At 39.4% G+C, this 17,072-nt stretch overlaps 1 protein-coding gene across 1 annotated transcript in view; it reads right to left on the bottom strand.

The window, feature by feature from the left end:
* PRKG2 (protein kinase cGMP-dependent 2) overlaps nucleotides 1-16,734 on the bottom strand; it is a 128,453-nt gene extending 111,719 nt beyond the window's left edge. The window contains exon 1 of the mRNA XM_043971072.1: nucleotides 16,376-16,734. The gene's annotated coding sequence lies outside the window, so the exon portion shown is untranslated. The remainder of the gene's footprint in view (nucleotides 1-16,375) is intronic.
* Nucleotides 16,735-17,072: the final 338 nt, after the last annotated feature.

Here is a 17,072-nt window from a genome sequence, read left to right as displayed (position 1 = left end):
AAAGAAATTATCAGTGGCTTGATAAATCATAAGTATAAGTAATAGATTTCCATGTTTCTGGCTATAAGGCATATTGTAAAGTGGGATTGGATTTATTAAACCTTTCATCCATTTTAACTTCACTGGTATCCACTCACAGCTCTGCTTTTCACATAAATAGCCCCCCTGTTCTCTCAGGGTGTTCTAACAGCCTCTGTAAGAAGCAACACAAGCAAACTGAGATTTGGATGTCAGCATGGCAGAGAAATAAATAAAAACTAGCCGCTGAAGAACCAAGGCATGGGAATGTGACATCTCTCACAGTTCTCTTTGCTGTTAGAGCAAAGAAATCTACTCTTGATTTAGAAAGTATTCATGATGGCTCTGAAGACAGACTTGCTATTTCTTTATTAGCAAATTTCTCAAACCATATGCACCTATCAGGTTTGATATTTTCTCACTATATACACTGTAAAAAATTCATTCTGAATTGCTAGCATCTTAATAGTAGAGGAATGGCCTTTCTCCTGCATCTTTTCCTTCCTGCCCTCTTCTAAAACATAGGGTGCATCCAACTTCAGATAAGTGAGTAAATGCCAATCTGCATCACAATCTGAGTCACTCTGCATGATAGTTTCCTCTAATTAAACCTGTTCTCACCCTCATGCTTCTATTTTAAAGGGTATTCATGATATGAAATCCAAACTTTGTCAGAGCAAATATTTAAATTTCTGACTAACAGGTATCTACTAAATATGATTGGAACATCAGCCATCTAATCCTTGATTATGTCTCATTGTCCAAAATCAGGAAAGGGTTATTAAGATTTAGAGGTCTAGGATATCCAGAGAAAACATATTATACCCAGTAACTCTCCACAGTTGAGTAAGTAATGAGAAACCCTAGACTGAGTCTTATGGACTAACAATGCCCTCTAAAATGACAAATGTGTATATTTTTTAATATCCAATACAGGGCAGGGCAGCTAGGTGGCGCAGTGGATACAGCACCAGCCCTGGATTCAGAAGGACCTCAGTTCAAATCCAGCCTCAGACCCTTGACACTTACTAGCTGTGTGACCCTGGGCAAGTCACTTAACCCCAATTGCCTAATCCAAAAAAAAAAATCCAATATAGGGCAACTTAATAACACTTTTCACAAACAGTGGGTTCTGTTCATTGGCAGATACTTCAATGTAAAGGAAAAAAGTGGACATTGTTAGAAACAGTTTGAATCCCATGAAACATGCATGGGGATGGACTGCAGGAGCCATCACATACTGCATGCATCTTAGTTAACCAAAAACCTCTTGGGGGTGAGGGGATTAGCAGGGTTGGCACTTGTGGCTCAGCACTAAAGTACTTGTTGTTTTAGGATGGCAGAGCCAATATTGGATAGTCTTGATTCCCAATGTCATGATGGCTGAAAGCAGTGGGAGACTATGTCAGAGAGGACTGATCTCTAAGCCAAGAGGAGTGAACCACTTGGTGGACATTAAAAGGGTAGTAGTTGCAACTCCTCTCTCTCTCCTCTGCTTTCCAAGTGGGTCTTCCTGTAAATACTGGGGTAGGGATAGATAGCCATATCCAACTTGACAACGTAGTGGCTATTCTCAAATGTCAGAAGATATGCTTGGCTAGGAGAGCAGAGCCTCAACCTTGGGGCCTTGGTATGCCTTTCATATTTTCTGTTTCTTTCCTTGAGTATCAGTGCCCAACCAGCAATATTAGGCAGAACAATACATTAAGATGGCTGCCCCACCAATAAAATATGGAAATAAAAAAGAAAATTCTATTTTAAAAAGTCTGACCTGGAAACGAAAACAAGAAGACATCAGTTAAGAATTATTGGAATCGGGGCAGCGAGGTGGCGCAATGGATAGAACACCGGCCCTGGAGTCAGGAGTACCTGAGTTCAAATCCAGCCTCAGACACTTAACACTTACTAGCTGTGTGACCCTGGGCAAGTCACTTAACCCCAGTTGCCTCACTAAAAAAAAAAAAAAACCAAACAAACAAGAATTATTGGAATCCCTGTAAACAATTATTTCTTAAAATCCTATGTGCTATATTTCAAAAAATCATCCACAAAAACTGTTCATATCTAGTAGAATAAGAGGAGAAGCTGAAAATAGAAAGAATCTGCCAATCACTTCCTAAAAGAAACCCTCAAAAGGAAACTCTCTGGAATATCATAGCCAAAATTCAGTGCTTTTATACCAAAGGAAACACTATAACAAACATCCAAAAATAGACAGTGCAGGAGCTATAGCCAGATCACACTCAGATGTGGCAGCTTCTACCATAAATGAGAGAAGATCTTGGAATAAAATATTCCAAAAAAGTAAAAGATGTAGGCCTATAACCAAGAATAACTTACCTGACAGAGTTAAGAATAATCCTGAAAGGGTAAAAACCAGATTTTTAATGGAATAGAGGACTTTCAAGACTTTCTGATGAAAAAAATAGCTGAGTAGGAACAATCAAATACAAATAAAGGGTACAAAGAACACTAGAAAGGTAAAAATATTTGACCAAATGGTCAAATGATCCACTGAAACTATTCTATTAGGTGGAAGAGAAATAAGGGACCCTATGGAATTTAATGTCTTCATAGGATATTGAGAGACTTAAATTTAAAACAAAATATAAACTCAGGTCCTTACTAGTGCATTGCTTTTGAACTGATGGTCTAAAAAAAGGATAAAAAGTAATATAATAATGTAAAAAAGAGGGAAAAGGAGCCATAACTTGACATTTCTCATAACTGTGATGCATGAGAAGACTATACAAACTTGGAAGAAGAAGTAGGGCTAGAAAGTATTAGATGAACATCATTCTTATAAGAACTGCCCAAAGGTTGGTTGAACACATACACACACAACAGTGGTTAGTATAGAAATACATCAAACTCAACAGGGAAACATGCAAGGATAGGAAGGGGAAATGAATCAAAAGGAAGGATAATACCAAGATGAGAATATTCATAAGCAAAACAGGTGCCTTGATCCTGAAGAGAGAATTAAAGAAATTAAAATAAACTAACTGGAATTTAAGGGAGGGCCTTATATTATATTCCCCAGTTGTGGACAATTGGGGAACAACCAAAAAATATGACAGAACAGGCACAATAAATGATTGAATAAACATATTATGCAGAATGAAGTGAGCAGAATCAGGAGAATAATTTACACGACAGCAACACTGGAAAGATAAACAAGTTTGAAAGACTTAAGAATGATGACTAACCATTACTTTTTTCTCTATGATCTTCACCACCTTCCATATTTTCCTGTTACTGCCAAGGGCACCAATATTCTCCCAGACCTCCAGGCTCACAACCTAGGAGTCATCCTTAGCTTTTCACTAGCTTTTATCCTCTATAGACAATCTGTTTCCAAAGCCTATTGATTTTGCCATTGCAACATCTCACGTTCTTCTTCTTTCTTCTAATACTGCCCTCACCCTGGCGCATGACCTAAGCACCTCACGCCAATATTATTGCATCAGCTGCTAGTGGTTATGCCTGTCTCAAGGTTCTCCCACTCTAGCCCATCCACCATTCAGGTCTCAAAGTGATTTTCCTAAAACACAAGTCTGACCATGTCAACCCTTACTCAATCAACTCCATTTTAATCAATTCCTCAATATTACTCCAATTACTCAATAAACTTCCTCAATAAACACAATAGCTCTCTAGTGACTCTAGGATCAAATATGAAAATCCTCTTTTTGGTGTTCAAAGCCCTTCACAACCTAGACCCCCTGACTACTTTTCTAGTCATCTTACATCTTACACTCTACTTACTTACATCTCCCCACACACACTCTACACAAACTCCCACCACAACCTCTATAGTCCAGTAGCCTCCTTGCTGTGGTAAGATACTTCATCTCTCAGCTCTAGGCATTTTCAGACTGTCTCCCATTTGTAGAATGCATTCCCTTCTCATCTCTGCCTCATGATTTCCCTGGCTTCCTTCAAGTGCCAGCTAAAACCCCATCTTCTAACAAGAAGACTTTCCCAATCCCTCTTGGGGAAGCTAGGTGGTGCAGAAGATAGAGCACTGGCCCTGAAGTTGGGAGGATCTAAGTTCAAATTGGACCTCAGACACTTACTAGCTGTGTGACCCCAGGCAAGTCACTTAACCCTAATTGCCTTAAATATACAGGGCTATGTCCAATCATCCTGATATATATCTTGTTACTTGACACAGATAACTCTGGAGGAAAGAGTGAGGTACAGTCCTCCCTCACTTAAATCCAATTCACTACAAGTCATGACATCACCTCAATGTCAGGACAAATAATAATAACCCAATCCCTCTGGTGCTTTCCCTTTGTTGACTATTTCTTCTTTAGCCAGTATATGGCTTCTTTGTACACAGTTGTGAGCATGTTGTTTCTCCAAAGGACTGTGTTGTTGTTGCCACCATTCTTTGTATCCCTAACCCTTAGCATAGTACCTGACATATAGGATTATTATTGTTCAGTCATTTCAGTCATCTCTGTGACCCCACTTGGGGTTTTCTTGGCAAAGATACTGGAGTGGTTTGCCATTTCCTTCTCTGGCTCATTTTAAAGATAAGGAAACAGAGGCAAACAGGGTGAAGTGACTTGCCCAGGTTCACACAACTAGTGAATGTCTGAGGCCAGATTGGAACTCAGAAAGATGAGTCTTCCTGACTCTAGAATGAGCACTCTGTTCAGCTAGTAAGTGCTCAGTAAATACTTAATGGCTGACTACTGATTGGCCCAATAGTGGAAGAGAAGGAAAGATTTTTTTAGAGGACCAAGACAATTGTTCCTAAAGGATTCAGCTGGTTTGATCTGGATGAAGCTCTCTCTAGACCAGTCACCCTGGTGGGGTTCAAAGATCTAGATGGGGACCCAATGTAATATAGGAAGAGAAGCCCATGAATCTTAGTGGCAGGAACTTTGTGTTTAGTCATGGCTTGGGTAGACTTGAAGAAATGGTTTTTGATTTAGCCTTTTGTGTGTGTGTGTGAGAGAGAGAGAGAGAGAGAGAGAGAGAGAGAGAGAGAGAGAGAGAGAGACAGAGAGAGAGAGAGAAAGAGACAGAGAGAGAGAGAGGAAAGGAGGGAGAGAGATGGGGAGGGGGGGAAGGAGGGAGGGAAGGAGGGAGAGAGAGAGAGGCCTGCAAGCAAAGTTAGAGGATCTCTGAGACCATATCCTAGGGTTTTTTTCTACCTTTGTCTTAAAACACCCATCACTGAAAGAGAGATGATGGGCAGAAGGAACAGAGACACACATTTCTGCACATGACCACTGTGCTGTTTCATTTTACTTGACTATTTATTGCAAAGAATTTTTTTCACTTTCTTTTTTCTCATTTCTCAGTGAGAGAAGGAAGTTAGCAACAGTGATGCTATCCAATAAGAAGGCTGTTGTTTAAACTTTGTTTAAAATGCAAAAAAGAGAGCAGAAGTAAATTCAGAATGAATACAGAAAAGCAAAACAGCTTTGAAAGTAACATGTGACATGTCATAGTAGAGTTTGTTATATCTTTTTTAAAAAATCAAGTGGTATGAAATAGAGATTCATGGTTACTTATAAAACTCTTTGTGTTCCTCTGTACATGAAAGTGCTCTTAAGAGATGGCAGCCTTGTAGGCTACCTCATGAGTTCTAGGGATCAGTCACTTCTGCCTTCACTAAAAGTGTATCTCCTACAACTATTTGGAGGAGAAGAAGACAGCCAACAATAAAAGAATGAACCCAAGCCCTGGCCTGGATTGGCATAACATGAACTCTGAGGATTACTTAGAAAGTACAAAGTCAACTTGTATCATATCTTGTTATTTTAATGATTGCTCTCCCCAGAGAGCATTACAGTGGTTATATTACTACTGTTGCCTTTTTCTATAAATGCATATAGGTCATGTGTGTTAAGCATCTTTTTATGTAAAGAGAATAAACAACTGTCCTATATATTATCTACATTGCATGCATAATTAGAACTTAAGTTTTAGGTAATTTTTCCTAGGGTTGGGGGGAGGCGGGTGCGGGTAAAAAGACAGAGAGGGTGAGATAAATAACTTCACCCTTTGTTTAGGCACTGAATCCAGCTTACATGCATATACTGAGACCTGAGAGGGTAATGGATATATCCCAGTTCCCTGAGTGCACAAGTCATAGTTATTGTTCAAGTTCATGAAGGTAAAAGGGATGCAGAATAGCACTTCCAGACCTCCAATTGTATTATAAAGCAATAATCATCATAACAATTCACTAGACCAATGGAACAAACTAGATCAGCAAGAATGAGCAGAAATAATCAAGAAATCAGACACAGTAAAACATAATAACCCCGTTTTAGATAATCCTAAGAATATGAACTACTTGAGGAAAAAGAACAACCCTATTTGGTAAGATCTGCTGAAAAAACTGGAAAACAGTATAAAAATTTTTCGATCAACATTTAATGCCATATGATCAATAAGATGAAAATGCATATATGACCTAATTGTAAAAAGTCAGACCCCCCCAAAAAATCAGAAAAGAACAAAATTGGGTGCCTTTCAAAACTCTAAGTAGGGTTAGAGGAGATTTTTCAAAATCAAAGAAATATTTTTTATAAAATTAAGATGGAAAAGGGTTTGCATTAACTGAATCAAAGCAGGTAGGATAAAGAGGCAAACTGTTGTTTGTGAAATATCAGTGCCTCAAGTAGCCGTCATTTCTTAAAGACTATTGAAACAAGAGAGGTAACATAATACCGGAGGAGGGCAAATGCCCCAGTTTTCTAAAAATGCAAGAGAACAGAGCCTGAAAACCACAGGCCAATATATTTGACTTCAATTCCTGAATAAATTCTAGGATCAAATTTTAAAGAAATGCTAACTGAACATCTAAAAAATTATTACAAAGGGCCAGCAAGGCTTCATCAAGAATATGTTATCCCAGACTAACCTTATTTCCTTTTTTGACTGAAATACTAAATTGGTAACTCCAGGGAATGCTATAGATATAGTTTACTTAGATTTTAGCAAAGCATTTGATACTATTTGGGGGAGAAATATGGAACTTTGTGGACTAGATTAATACAATTAGATGATTTTAGAAATGGTTGGCTGGTTGTATTCAAAGAATAATGATGTATTCTTTGGTTCAATGTCAATTTGGCAGGAAGTCTTCAGTGCAATACCCCAGGAATCAGGAGGATTGGTTTTGTGCTATTTAACATTTTTATTCATTACTTGGATAAAGGCATATATGACATGCTTATCAAATCTGCAGATGACAGGGATAATTAACATACTGGATGAAGAAGGCAGGACCCAAAAAGCTCTTGACAGATTAGAGCATAGAGTTGAATCTAGTAAGATGAAATTATATACAGATGAATGTAAAGTCTTATACATTGGTTCAAAAAAGCAACTTCACAAGAACAGGATGAAGATGACATGGTTAAATAGCAGTTTGAAAAAGATTTCAGCAGTTTAGTGGATTGTGGACTTAATATGACTCATCAGCATAATTTGGTAACCAGAAAAGCTAATGAGATCTTAGGCTTAAGAGAGGTATAACTTCCAGGAAGAAGGAAGTGACAGTCCCTCTGTACTCTGCCCTAGTCAGACCATATCATGAGGATTTTGTTCAGTTCTGGGAAGTTAGATAGGACATTTGATAAGCTGGAGAGTTCCCAGAAAAGAGCAATCAAAATGGTGAAAGGCCTTAAATGTATGTCCTATGAGGATAAGATGAAAGAACTAGGGATGTTAGTTAGCCTGGACAAAGGTAGAAAGGGTCAGGATGGCTGTCTTCCAGTATTTGCAGAACTGTCATTTGATGGAAGGATTAGATTTCTTCTGTTTTGCCCCAGAAGACAGAATCAATAACGGGTGAAAGTTGCAAAGAGGCCAATTGAGGGTTGATATCCAAAAAAAGCTTCCTAATAATTATAGCTGCTCCAAAGGGGAGTAGACAGCTTCAAGCAGTAGAGCATTCTCCCTCCTTAATCCATGCATACATACATACATATGCATGTGTATATATGTATGTGTATATGTATATAAAAGTGGAAAAATTCTTTCAAGTATGAATTGCACTAGATTGTCATGGAGGTCACTTTCATCACCCAATTTTGTGATCTGTAATCCATAATATAGGTCTGATAGCCAAGGTGAAGACATACAGGGAATTTAAAATGAACATATAAAGAATGAGACCAAGAGCCATTCACCAATGGATAAATGATCAAAGAATATGAGTAAACAGTTCTCAAAAGAATTGCAAGCTTGTAACAGCTATGTGAGAGATTACAACAAATTGCTAAAGGAGAAAAAAAAGTAATGCACATGAAAACTGATGCTTTGGAGCAGCTAGTTGGCACAGTGGATAAAGCACTATCCCTGGATTCAGGAGGACCTGAGTTCAAATCTGACCTCCAACACGTGACACTTACTAGCTGTGTGACCCTGGGCAAATCACTTAACCCTCATTGCCCCACAAAAACAAAAACAAAAACAAAAACAAACAAACAACAACAACAAAAAAACCCTGATGCTTTGCCTCATACCCAACAAATTGGCAAAGATGACAGAAGATAGGGCTGGACAATGTCTGAAAAATCATGGGGAAACTGGCACACTAACACTTACTTCATTGGTGAAGCTGTAATTGGTCCAATAATTCTGGGAAACAATTTGGAATTATTGTTTAAAAAGTTAATTAAAATATCTATTCCCTTTGACCCAGAGATCTTGCTTCTAGGTATATGCTCCAGCAAGGTCAAGGACAAAAATTAAGTTCCCATATACACCAAAATATCCATAGCAGCAAATTGGAAATGAACAATTAAATTGTGAAACATGAAAGTAATGGAATATTATTGGCCCATAAGATATGAAGAATATGAGGAATTCAAAGAAGCATGGGGACAGTTAAGTAAGCAGGACCAGGAAGACTCTATGCATAATGCCATTGCCAAGGAAGCTAAGGGATACCATGGACAGGGCATTGGATCTGGAATCAGGAAGATCTGAGCTCAAAACTAGCTGTGAATCTGGGCAAGTCACTTAACATCTACCTCCTTCAGTTTCCTCAACTGTGCAATGGGGATAATAATAGCACCTACCTCCCAGCTCAAATGAGATATTATTTGTAAAGCACTTAGCAGAATGCCAGGCATGGAGGAGGTGCTTTCCCCATCCCCCAACAATAATGTAAAGGCAGGGGGTAGCTAGGTGGCACAGTGGATAGAGCACTGGCCCTGGTTTCAGGAGGACCTGAGTTAAAATCTGGCCTCAGACACTTGACACTAACTAGCTGTGTGACCTTGGGCAAGTCACTTAACCCTCATTGCCCAACCCCCCCCCCCAAAAAAATAATAATGTAAAGACAAAGAACCCTGGCTGGGGTATGTAGGCAGAGTTCCACTGGTCCTCTCTCCTGTTGCAACACTGGAATGATCTTCCATGTAGCTAAGCCTTCTGCCTTTCCTATTCTGTCCCCACTCAGAACCTTTGCAAGCTTCCAGCAGGGTTCTCTTTGTTTTCGTGGCTCCTTCTGCCACAATTTTAGACCCTTCCCATAATATTTGTGGGACAGCTGTACACTTCTAGTTCCTTTCACAAAACCAGAAGTCCCCCAGCATTGCCATTTTACATGAAAGACAGGACAGATTGTAAAGAAAAGCGATGCAGGAAATGGAACCTCTACTTAACTGTGAGCTCTATTGTCGACTTGATCTGTTACCATGAACAAATCATCTAGCCCCTCTGACTCAGTATTCCCACCTATTAAACTTAAATAAGCCTTCCCTCATCCTTTATCAGGATGAGGGTGTGAAACAGAACAAAAGAATGCCTATAAAGAGCTTTAAGCTCCTCTGTAGGGAAAAAGAATTACCATGTAATGTGAATTATCTTATAATTTTGATCATTTAAGACAATATTGATAATTTAAATGAAATAAATATTTATAAAAATATAAAATACACAGAATTAGAAAACAAGAAGTAGAAAATTAAAATAACTTAATCTCAAGAAAAAATTCTACAAGTCATTAATGAATTGACAGTCATTTAGTCAATCAACAAGCTTTTATCATTTCCTATGTGCCAGATATTGTTCTAAGTTCTAGGAATGAAAAGGAAGATGTTAATAGTTTGTACTATTATTAGTATTATTATTAATTACTACTACATTATATTCTAAGGAAGGTGAGACAATGTTCAAATAAATATGTACATATAAGGTAAATAGAATATAAATGGTAAATAACCTCAAAAGAAGGAACTGAGTCAGGGGAAAGAGTGGGAAAGGCTTCCCATAGAAGATGAGATTTTAGCTGAGTCTTAAGGAAGATGGGGAAATTAAGTCAGATGTGAGGAGGAAGAGAATTCTGGGTCTGTGAGACAAACAGAAAGGTCCAGAGTCTCATGTATAAGGAAATAGGCCAGAGCAACTGGAACAAAGTGCGTACAGGGGAGTATATGGTAATAGAAAAGGAGTATAGTCTAGGTTTCCAGGCAAACATGGGGCATTTAGCAGATTGCTGCATATGTCCGACTCCAGATTGATGAAAAGAATGCTAAGCATAACTTGACATGTAAAGGGAACTAGGTAGGCCAGACAGCAGGGGTATTCTGTAGGAGCTTGAACCAGCTCTGAAAAGCTGATTGTTAAATTGACTATGTTAAAATTTACAACTCGCAAAACAGTAAATGTTACAAATCAGGAACTGATTTACTGTTTCTTTGATTATCTAAGCATAAGAAAGTGTTAATAATACAAATTAAACTTGAAAGTGTGTCTTTCATATCTTTTCCAAGACCTATTTGTTAAAAATTTACCTGAGAGCTTTGGGGAAGAGAGACATTTCTTCTTCAGGGGGACACACACAGTGCCCGATTTTCTTTGGGACCAACTCTAGATATATGGAAAGAGAGAGAAAGACTTTGAAAGTTAAAGACAGGTAATAGAAGCCAACTTTTCAAAATATCCTTGACTTCCAGCTTGCCCATTCTCCAAGAATTTGAGGAATTTCCCCTTGGATGAGATTGGGACCTCTCATGGTTCAGTTGAAATTTCTCACTCCAATCTAAAGAGCTCGTTGACTTGTGTATTTTCTGGTACATTCTAATTGGTAGAACTACAATTTCTGTTTATTGCTTCACTTAGATAAATGGCTTTGCTCACTGTTCAATATTTGTGATGCCCTTTTACATAACTGGTATTTGGTTTAATGGTGAGTGTAATCTTAGGGTCAACAATCAGGAAAGAACTTTTGTATAACCATATTCGGTTTAGGGGCAGCCAGATGGCTTATTGAATAGACATTAATCAGCTGTGTGACCCTAGACAAGTCAGTTAACCTCTGTTTGCCTTAATCCACTGGAGAAGGAAATGGCAAACCACTGTGGTATCTTTGTCAAGAAAATCCCATGGACAGTATGGTCCAACAGGTCACAAAGAGACCGAAAGGAATAAAGAACACCCACAAAAATTTGGTTTACTTCAAAGTATAATCTGAGGACCAAGGACCAGGAAGTAGCTTTTGTTTTCATGTCTTTAGACCAGCAATATTTAGCCAAATGTAATTCTAATCTGATATTTCTCCTAGAGACTTGAGAAAACAGTTTTTGGCCTCCTAGTCCTTCTCCTAATCCCCTCAGGTCAGGAACTGCTCTCTCCCTTGAAGGGGGATGGTCAAGATTCCAGAGAAATCTATCACCACATCACACAAGACACATTTAGACAACACATGTATTCATACTCATACATTGGCAGACACACAATTTATAGTAGCAGGGGGATAAGCTATAGTAGGCTTTAAATATCAAATAGAGGGGTTTATATTTGACCCTAGAGATAATAGGGAAGCAGTAGAGTTTATTGAGTAAGGGAGTGACATGGTCAGACTGGACCTCACTTCAGCAAGTGAGTGGAATATGTATTAGAATGAAGAGAGGAGGGGGTGGCTAGGTGGCACAGTGGATAAAGCACTGGCCCTGGATTCAAGAGGACCTGAGTTCAAATCTGACCTCAGACACTTGACACTCACTAGTTGTATGACCCTGGGCAAGTCACTTAACCCTCACTGCCCCACAAGAAAAAAGAAAAAGAAAAAAAAGAGAACGTAGAGAGGACTGACACATGGAGATCAATTAGAAGGCTGTTGTAACAGTCTAGAAGAGAGACAATGAGAACCTGTGCTAGTTTGGTGTCTACATGTATAGAGAAACAGGGACATATACAAGACACATTGAAAGTAGAAACAACTTGGTTTGACAATAGATCTCCTTTGTGAGATAAGCATGAGTGAAGACTCAAGGACAGCATGAAGGTTGTAAATCTGGATAACTATGAAAATAGTATTTTCCCTACAATACTCAGAAGGTTAGGAAGAAAGGAGAGTTTGGGGTTAAGATAATGAATCGTTTTAGACATGATGAGTTTAGGATCCTTCCAGGTCATTCAATTCAAGATGTCTAAAAGGTGATATGTGACTGTGATAGAGGTCAGAGATTGAAGCTAGCCATATCAATTGGCAGATCATCTGCCAAGAAGGGGACAAAATAAAAAATGATATTTAATGGGGATGTTTGGTTCAAGTGAGGTTTTATTTTTTTAAAGGATGTGTTAGTAGGTAACAAAGATGGAGCCAGTCAGTAGAAGGAGATTGAAGATTAGAAAAAGAATGGAGCTGATAGCAGGGTAATCTGAAGAAGAATGGAGGAGATGAAATCAACGGTGAATGTCTAGTGGTCTGCCTTGACAAAGGTAAGACAGAGGTGAAGGAGAGATAGTGGGGAAATATGTCTGAGTGACATGAAAACATGAGTGGAGAAAGAGTTCTTAGCAAATTATCTCAATTTGTAAGGGAAGCATGCAACAACAACAGAAAGGGGGGGCACTCTAGGGAAAGATGGATTTACAACTAATTCTATCAAACCATTAAAGGACAATTAGCTCCAGTTTTGAATTGTTTGCAAAAATAGTGAAAGAAGGGATCCTACCAATGTCTTTGTATAAGTCAAAGATAGTTATAATATCAAAACCAGGAAGGGGTTGGCTAGAGCAGCAGCTTTCAGGACCCCGTTTAAAAACTATTGAGGATGCAGTGGATAGAGCCCTGGCCCTGGAGTCAGGAGTACCTGAGTTCAAATCTGGCCTCAGACACTTAACACTTACTAGCTGTGTGACCTTGGGCAAGTCACTTAACCCCAATTGCCTCACTTAAAAAAATTATTGAGGACCCCATCCAAAGAGATTTTTATGTGGATTATATGATTGCTATTTACTATTTTAGAATTTTCTATATCTTAGTATGATTATAAAAATAGTTTTGACCTTGCAGTCCCCTAAAAAAGTCTCAGGAATGCCCAGGGTTCCCAACTATACATTAAGAACTGTTGACCTAGAAAAAAGAAAACTATAGCCCAATATCTGTAAAAGATCAAAACTATTTTTTAAAATATTAGCAAAAATGGAATAGCAACACATTAGAAAAATCATATGCTATGAACAAGTTCGACTTTTGCCAGAAATGCATGGTTTCCTCAATATTAAGAAAACCATAAATATAATAGACCATATTAATAACAAAGTCAATCAAAATCACAATTATAGCAATAGGTGGATTAAAAGTTTTGCCATAACACACTATTCATTTATGGGTATTTTTAATCAGAAAGCATAGTAATAAATGGAACTTTCCTTAATATAGTCAACATATCTAAAATCTCTGCCATTAATTCTTCTTTTTCATTAAAAAAAATTTTTTTTGAAGATTTTCCCCCACTTTTCGAAATTAAATAAGCTAACTGTTTGTCTATTTATTTAGGTTTGGAAGTTTTTTTCCCTCCCAATGGGAAAAAAAAAATCTCCTTGCTTTTTTTTTTTTTTTTTTTTTTGGTGAGGCAATTGGGGTTAAGTGACTTGCTCAGGGTCACACAACTAGTAAGTGTTAAGTGTCTGAGGCCAGATATGAACTCAGGTACTCCTGACTCTAGGGCCGGTGCTCTATCCACTGTGCCACCTAGCTGCCCCTTGCTTTCTTTATTAATTCAATGAAGCTTTGCTTTTCATTCTTGTTTATCTCTTCTTTGAATTTCAGAATATCTATTTTTATGTTTAATTGGGGTTTTTTTTGGATTTGTTGCTTTTCTAGTCTTTTTATTATTAGCACACTTATTTCACTGAACTATTTTTTTTCTCTCTTTTATTGATTTGAGCATTTAGAGATATAAATTGTCCCATAAAGACAGCTTTGGCTGCATCCCCAAAGCGTTAGTACATTGTCTCATTGTTGTCATTTTCTTTAATGAAATTTATCATTTCTATGATTTCTTATTTGAGCCACCGATTCTTTATGGTTAAATTAGTTTCCATTTAAGTTTCAGTCCTTTCATCAAAAGTCATTTACTGATTATACTTTTAATGTTATGATCAGTAAAGGATGTACTTAATGTTTCTGCTGACTACATTTGTTTATAAGGTTTTTATGCCTTAGAATATGATCAATTTTTGTGAATTAGCCATGTACAGCTGAGAAATACATATAGTCCTTCAGTGCCCCATTGAGTAATATCAGATAAGCTAGATATGTATCAATTCTAATTTTTCCAAAATTCCATTCAGTCCCTTAATTCCTTTCTGGTTTATATTTTTTCTTAGCTATGTCTTAATCTGAAAGGAGAACATATTATATATTCTACCTCATGCATTTTTCATTTGAGAAAATTTACTAATACCTGGGAATAAATAACCATTAGTAACCAGCAAACCCCTTAATGGAAAAAGTAAGCACTAAGCAAAATAGTTAGATATCATAAAACCTTTTGAACATAAAAGTCAATTTTGCTATCATACAGTTATACCATTCGCTATTATGCAGCCTTATCCATAGAGACTTCAGTAAGTTAGGGTTTTTTTTTTATTTTGTATAATAAACAGATTCTCATCAATCTTCCTAACATTCAATGATTTTATGCTTACTTAAGCAGCGACACAAAGGAGGGAAATTACTTTAATGATCAAAAGAGTGATTTAGTAATGCCCATTGAATCTGTACCCAACAGTAAGCCCAAATGGTTGAGTGACTGGTACAGCAGAATGAGCATTGGCTCTGGAGTCAAGAAATGACTGGAGTTAAATCATGACTCAGATCTGAGCTATGTAACTTTGAGCATTCCTCTGGGCCTCAGTTTCCTCTTCCTTAAAGTGATGGGAATGGAGGTGATGGACTCCGAGTTCACTTCCAGATTTATGTATAACCCCACTACTCCAAAGGGTCATCAGAACCATCTATTTTTATTTATCCTTGGTCAGGTGTGTTTCCTTAGAAATATATTATGAGTAAATACCATAAAGGAAAAGAAAAGAAGTTCCCTGAGATGATCCAGGGTAGTGGGAAATGTATTGTCTTTAGAGCCCCAGGTTCAAATCAGAGTCCTCCCATACTCATGAATTCCTATCATCTTTGAGAGGATATCCTCTTCTGCAAAATAAGAAAAATAACTTGACCTTTTTAAAAAAAATCTCACAGCGTTGTTGCATTTGTAACATAGTGCTTAGTACATCATAAACACTTATTAAATGCTAGTTGGCTCACTGTAAACTCCTTTTTGAAGTCATAAAAAGAATCTATGTAAGGTAAACCTTTTTAATTAAAAGTTCTAATTATCACTACTAATAAGAGGCACGTTGGGGAACATTCTATCAAAATCTGACTGAAAAAAGGAGCCCTGGCCATTTTTAAAAATTGTATACCTTATTCAATCTATTCGTAGCTCTTGGCCCTACAACTGTATTTAGAAACTGCCTACTCTTCTGTATCGACTTTTCTTCCCAACCTGTTCCTGCACCCAAAGATTTTCTCTTATTCCCTAACTTACCGTCCAAACATCAGATTGGAATTCTGCAACCCTCCTATCACCACAAGAAATGATGACCAGCGATGCACAGACCCGGCTACCCCAAGTCAACCTGCACAAGTTACAAGGAGTTGTACAACTCTTCTTTGCATGCCTCCTCCGTGCTGCTTAAGCCATGAAGCTGGGGTGAACATCCCTGAGCGGGCAGAAGGGATCTCACCGTTCTCTACTCAGAGCAAAAGCCTGGACAGCTGCTGCTCTAGAAAAACTGGGGAGAAGAAAGCTTCTCTCTCATCGCCCCCCCCATCCCCAGGCGCACCCCCAGCGTTGCTTTTCTTGGGCACAAGAAGTCCTTTCCCCTAGACACTGGACTTCGCCACATACTCCCACACAAAGCCTACACCAGGAGCGCCCACACGCACACAGAATATACAAGAGGCTCGCTCGACTGGTGACCATCATAGTCGTACATTGCACACTCGCCCGAGCCAGTGGCCCCCCAGCTCCATGGCTTTTCTAGCCTCCTCAGTCAGCCCACGACACTGGAACCTTACCAGAGTCCGGGGAACTTTCCAGTTGAGTAGCTTTGTCGCCTTTCTTGCCGGCTTTCTCCTTTACCCCCTCTCACTCTGAGCTGCCCTCCAGCACGGCGTGCAGCTGTGCCCAAGCGGAGGCGGCGGTGGGCGCCCGGTGAATAGGCGTGAGCAGGGTCTGAGCAGCCACTGTTAGCTGCTGCCCGCCCGCCCTGGGCGCTCCCGCCCGGGCCGGGCTGGGGCTGGTGCGATGATGGCTGCGGTGGCAGCTCGGGCTGGCAGGCTCCACGGCTGCCGAGGCTCAGGGAGTGTGGCGGAGTGTGGCGGTGGGTAGCTGACAGTGAGCTCCGTGCGCCCTGCGCTGCGCGCTCTGCCGGCTGGAGCTGAAGCTTCTCTTGTGACTGCCTGCCTGAAGGAAGGAGGGGAGAGAGGAGGAGGAGGAGGAGGAGGAGGAAGAGGAGGAGGAGGAGGAGGAGGAGGAGGAGGAGGAGGAGGAGGAGGAGGAGGAGGAGGAGGAGGAGGAGGAGAAGGAGGAGGGGGAGGAGGGGAGGAGGAGGAGGAGGGAGGAGGGGAGGAGGAGAAGGAGGAGGGAGGAGGAGGAGGAGGAGTGGGAGGAGGAGGAGTGGGAGGAGGAGTGGGAGGAGGAGGAGGAGGAGGGGGAGGAGGAGTGGGAGGAGGAGGAAAAGGAGGAGGACAAGGAAGGAGGCGGAGGGCGAGG

This window comes from Dromiciops gliroides, chromosome 6, assembly GCF_019393635.1.
Source record: "Dromiciops gliroides isolate mDroGli1 chromosome 6, mDroGli1.pri, whole genome shotgun sequence".
Lineage (NCBI taxonomy): Eukaryota > Metazoa > Chordata > Mammalia > Microbiotheria > Microbiotheriidae > Dromiciops > Dromiciops gliroides.
This window is presented reverse-complemented; position numbering and strand designations above follow the sequence as displayed.